This window comes from Lolium rigidum, chromosome 3, assembly GCF_022539505.1.
Source record: "Lolium rigidum isolate FL_2022 chromosome 3, APGP_CSIRO_Lrig_0.1, whole genome shotgun sequence".
In the NCBI taxonomy this organism is placed as follows: Eukaryota; Viridiplantae; Streptophyta; class Magnoliopsida; order Poales; family Poaceae; genus Lolium; species Lolium rigidum.
The window spans coordinates 312,600,599-312,606,877 of NC_061510.1; positions in this window are offsets into that span (position 1 = coordinate 312,600,599).

Consider the following 6,279-nt stretch of genomic DNA (forward strand, 5'->3'; position numbering starts at 1 on the left):
TCATTTGTGTCCATCATACCTACCTACTACATGGTATTTCTCTGCCATTCCAAAGTACATTACTTGTGCTACCTTTAAAATTCTATTCTTTGTCTTTGCAATATATAGCTCATGGGAAAATAGCCTTAAAAACTATTGTGGTAAAGAATATGTAGCTTATGTATCTTATCTCTTATAAGTTGCTTGTTGAGCGGTAACCATGTTTCTGGGGACTCCATCAACTTTTACATCTTTGTTGAATATCATGTGAGTTGTTATGCATGTTCGTCTTGTCTGAAGTAAGGGCGATTTTCATGATCAAATGGTTTGAGTATGCATATTGTTAGAGAAGAACATTGGACCGCTAACTAAAGCCATGAATCATGGTGGAAGTTTCAGTTTGGACATCAATCCTCAATCTCTTATGAGAATATTATCTGTTGTTGAATGCTTATGCATTAAAGAGGAGTCCATTATCTCGTTTTCTATGTTGTCCCGGTATGGATGTCCTTGTTGAGATCTATCAAAAACGAGAAATCAAATGCGATCTATCTCCTTGGACCTTTGTACACGCGGCATAGAGGTACCCCTTTGTGACACTTGGTTGAAACATATGTTATGCAATGATAATCCGTGTTAATCCAAGCTAATTAGGACAAGGTGCGAGCACTATTGGTATTCTATGCATGAGGCTTGCAACTTATAAGATGTCTTATACATAACGCATATGATTTATTACTACCGTTGACAAAATTGTTTCTATGTTTTCAAAATGAAAAGCTCTAGCACAAAAATAGTAATCCATGCTTCCTCTCGCGAAGGGCCATTCTTTTACTTTATGTTGAGTCGGTTTACCTACTTCTTTCTATCTTAGAAGCAAACACTTGTATCAACTCGTGTGCATTGATTCTTACATGTTTACCTATTGCACTTGTTATATTGCTTTATGTTGACAACTATCCATGAGATAAACATGTTGAAGTTGAAAGCAACCGCTGAAACTTATATCTTCCTTTGTGTTGCTTCAAAGCTTTCTACTAAGAATTTATTGCTTTATGAGTTAACTCTTATGCAAGTCTTATTGATGCTTGTCTTAAAAGTACTATTCATGAAAAGTCTTTGCTATATGATTCAGTGGTTTATTCATTGTCTTTACCATTGCTTCGAATCACTGCATTCATCTCATATGCTTTACAATAGTATTGATCAAGATTATGATAGCATGCCACTTCAGAAATTATCCTTGTTATCGTTTACCTACTCGAGGGCGAGTAGGAACTAAGCTTGGGGATGCTTGATACGTCTCAAACGTATCTTTAATTTCTTATGTTCCATGCTACTTTTATGACAATACTCACATGTTTTATACACACTTTATGTCATTATTACGCATTTTCCGGCACTAACCTATTGACAAGATGCCGAAGAGCCAGTTGTTGTTTTCTGCTGTTCTTGGTTTCAGAAATCCTACAAAGGAAATATTCTCGGAATTGGACGAAATCAACGCCCAGGGTCTTATTTTTTCACGAAGCTTCCAGAAGACCGAAGGGGATACGAAGTGGGGCCACGAGGTGGCCAGACCATAAGGCGGCGCGGCCAGGGAGGGGCCCACGCCGCCCTATGGTGTGGGCCCCTCGTCAGCCCTCCGACTCTGCCCTTCCGCCTACTTATAGTCTTCGTCGCGAAAACCCTATTACCGAGAGCCACGATACGGAAAACCTTCCAGAGACGCCGCCGCCGCCAATCCCATCTCGGGGGATTCAGGAGATCGCCTCCGACACCCTGCCGGAGAGGGGAATCATCTCCTGGAGGACTCTTCATCACCATGATCGCCTCCGGATTGATGTGTGAGTAGTTCACCCCCGGACTATGGGTCCATAGCAGTAGCTAGATGGTTGTCTTCTCCTCATTGTGCTATCATGTTAGATCTTGTGAGCTGCCTATCATGATCAAGATCATCTATTTGTAATGCTACATGTTGTGTTTGTTGGGATCCGATGAATATGGAATACTATGTCAAGTTGATTATCAATCTATTATATATGTGTTGTTTATGTTTTTGCATGCTCTCCATTGCTAGTAGAGGCTCTGGCCAAGTTGATACTTGTAACTCCAAGAGGGAGTATTTATGCTCGATAGTGGGTTCATGTCTCCATTGAATCTGGAACAGTGACAGAAAGTTCTAAGGTTGTGGATGTGCTGTTGCCACTAGGGATAAAACATCAATGATTTGTCTAAGGATACTTGTGTTGATTACATTACGCACCATACTTAATGCAATTGTCTGTTGTTTGCTACTTAATACTGGAAGGGGTGCGGATGCTAACCTGAAGGTGGACTTTTTAGGCATAGATGCATGCTGGATAGCGGTCTATGTACTTTGTCGTAATGCCCTGATTAAATCTCATAGTAGTCATCGTGATATGTATGTGCATTGTTATGCCCTCTCTATTTGTCAGTTGCCCAACTGTAATTTATTCACCCAACATGCTATTTATCTTATGAGAGAGACACCACTAGTGAACTGTGGACCCCGGTCCATTCTTTTACATCTGAAATACAATCTACTTCAAACTCTGTTCTTTACTGTTGTTCGCAAACAAACATCATTTTCCACACCATACGTTTAATCCTTTGTTTACAGCAAGCCGGTGAGATTGACAACTGATACGTCCCAAACGTATCTATAATTTATTATGTTCCATGCTACTTTTATGATGATACTCACATGTTTTATACACATTATATGTCATATTTATGCATTTTCCGGCACTAACCTATTGACGAGATGCCGAAGAGCCGCTTGTCGTTTTCGCTGTTTTTGGTTTCAGAAATCCTAGTAAGGAAATATTCTCGGAATTGGACGAAATCAACGCCCAGGGGCCTATTTTTGCACGAAGCTTCCAGAAGTCCGAGGGAGAGACGAAGTGGGGCCACGAGGCGCCGCCACAACAGGGCGGCGCGACCAGCAAGGGGCCCGCGCGGCCCTGTTGTGTGGGGCCCCCGTGGCGCCTCTTGACCTGCCCTTCCGCCTACTTAAAGCCTCCGTCGCGAAACCCCCGTACCGAGAGCCATGATACGGAAAACCTTCCGGAGACGCAGCCGCCGCCAATCCCATCTCGGGGGATTCGGGAGATCGCCTCCGGCACCCTGCCGGAGAGGGGAATCATCTCCCGGAGGACTCTTCATCGCCATGATCGCCTCCGGATTGATGTGTGAGTAGTTCACCCCTGGACCATGGGTCCATAGCAGTAGCTAGATGGTCGTCTTCTCCTAATTGTGCTATCATGCTCGATCTTGTGAGATGCCTATCATGATCAAGATCGTTTCTTTGTAATCCTACATGTTGTGTTTGTTGGGATCCGATGGATATTGAATACTATGTCAAGTTGATTATCAATCTATCATATGTGTTGTTTATGTTCTTGCATGCTCTTCGTTGCTAGTAGAGGCTCTGGCCAAGTTGATACTTGTGACTCCAAGAGGGAGTATTTATGCTTGATAGTGGGTTCATGCCTCCATTAAATCTGGGACAGTGATAGAAAGTTCTAAGGTTGTGGATGTGCTGTTGCCACTAGGGATAAAACATCGATGCTTTGTCTAAGGATATTTGTGTTGATTACATTACGCACCATACTTAATGCAATTGTCTATTGCTTGCAACTTAATACCGGAAGGGGTTCGGATGATAACCTCGAAAGTGGACTTTTTAGGCATAGATGCATGCTTGGATGGCGGTCTATGTACTTTGTCGTAATGCCTCGATTAAATCTCATAGTACTCATCATGATATATGTATGTGCATTGTTATGCCTTCTTTATTTGTCAATTGCCCAACTGTAATTTGTTCACCCAACATGCTATTTATCTTATGGGAGAGACACCGCTAGTGAACTGTGGACCCCGGTCTATTCTTTACATCTGAAATACAATCTACTCGCAATACTTGTTCTTTACTTGTTCTTCGCAAACAATCATCTTCCACACAATACGGTTAATCATTTGTTCACGAGCAAGCCGGTGAGATTGACAACCTCACCGTTACGTTGGGGCAAAGTACTTTGGTTGTGTTGTGCAGGTTCCACGTTGGCGCCGGAATCCCCGGTGTTGCGCCGCACTACATTTCGCCGCCATCAACCTTCAACGTGCTTCTTGGCTCCTCCTGGTTCGATAAACCTTGGTTTCTTTCTGAGGGAAAACTTGCTACTGTTTGCATCACACCTTCCTCTTGGGGTTCCCAACGGACGTGTGTTAATTGCACGCATCAAGCTCTTTTTCTGGCGCCGTTGCCGGGGAGATCAAGACACGCTGCAAGGGGAGTCTCCACTTCCAATCTCTTTACTTTGTTTTTGTCTTGCTTTATTTTATTTACTGCTTTGTTTGCTGCACTTAAACAAAACACAAAAAAAGTTGCTAGCTTTACTTTATTTACTGTCTTGCTCTCTATATCAAAAACACACAAAAAATTAGTTACTTGCATTTACTTTGTTTAGTTTGCTTTATTTACAACTGCTAAAAAATGAATACTCCTAAAAATACTAAGTTGTGTGACTTCACAAACACTAATAATTAATAATGATTTCCTATGCACACCTATTGCTCCACCTGCTACTACAGCAGAATTCTTTGAAATTAAACCTGCTTTACTGAATCTTGTCATGAGAGAGCAATTTTCTGGTGTTAGTTCTGATGATGCTGCTGCCCATCTTAATAATTTTGTTGAACTATGTGAAATGCAAAAGTATAAGGATGTAGATGGTGATATTATAAAACTTAAATTGTTTCCTTTCTCATTAAGAGGAAGAGCTAAAGATTGGTTGCTATCTTTGCCTAAGAATAGTATTGATTCATTGACTAAATGTAAAGATGCTTTTATTGGTAGATATTATCCTCCTGCTAAAATTATATCTTTGAGAAGTAGCATAATGAATTTCAAGCATGGGAAAGAATGAAATCTTTGGTAAAGAATTGCCCAACCCATGGACTGACTACTTGGATGATCATCCAAATCTTCTATGCAGGATTGAATTTTTCTTCGCGGAACCTATTGGATTCAGCTGCTGGAGGTACCTTTATGTCCATCACCTTGGGGGCGGCTACAAAGCTTCTTGATGATATGATGGTCAATTACTCCGAATGGCACACGGAAAGAGCTCCACAAGGTAAGAAGGTAAATTCAGTCGAAGAAACCTCCTCCTTGAGTGATAAGATTGATGTGATTATGTCTATGCTTGTGAATGGTAGATCTAATGTTGATCCAAATAATGTTCCTTTAGCTTCATTGGTTGCTCAAGAAGAAAATGTTGATGTGAACTTCATTAAAAGTAATAATTTCAACAACAATGCTTATAGGAATAATTTGGGTAACAACTATAGGCCATATCCTTCTGCTAATGGTAATGGTTATGGTAATTCTTATGGGAATTCTTACAACAATAATAGGAGTGTACCCCCTGGTCTTGAAGCCATGCTTAAAGAATTTATAAGTACACAAACTGCTTTTAACAAATCTGTTGAGGAAAAGCTTGATAAAATTGATATTCTTGCTTCTAAGGTTGATAGACTTGCCTCTGATGTTGATCTTTTAAAATTGAAAGTTATGCCTAATAGGGACATTGATAATAAGATTGTTACTACAGCAAATGCCATCCAAGTTAAAATTAATGAGAATATAAGATTAATGGCTGAATTGCGAGCTAGGTGGGATAGAGAAGAAAATGAAAAACTAGCTAAAGAGAATAATGTAGCTAAAGTTTGGACTATTACCACCACTAGTAATGATAATGATTCACATGTTGCTACACCTCCTACTATCAATGGTGAAATAATTGGTGTTGGCAATGTTTCTACTCCTAGTGCAAAGCGTGCAAAATTACCTGAAATTGCTAAAACTGCTGAATTTTTTTTCCAACATTGGGGACAATGATCCCATTGCTGTAGCTCATAATGGTTTAGATTTTGATGATTGTAACATCTCTGAAGTTATAAAGTTCTTACAAAAACTTGCTAGAAGTCCTAATGCTAGTGCTATAAATTTGGCCTTTACAAAACATATTACAAATGCTCTCATAAAAGCTAGAGAAGATAAACTAAAACTTGAAACTTCTATCCCTAGGATGTTAGAAGATGGTTGGGAGCCCATCATTAAGATGAGGGTCAATGATTTTGATTGTAATGCTTTATGTGATCTTGGTGCAAGTATTTCTGTTATGCCTAAGAAAATTTATGATATGCTTGATTTGCCACCATTGAAAAATTGTTATTTGGATGTTAATCTTGCTGATAATGCTAAAAATAAAC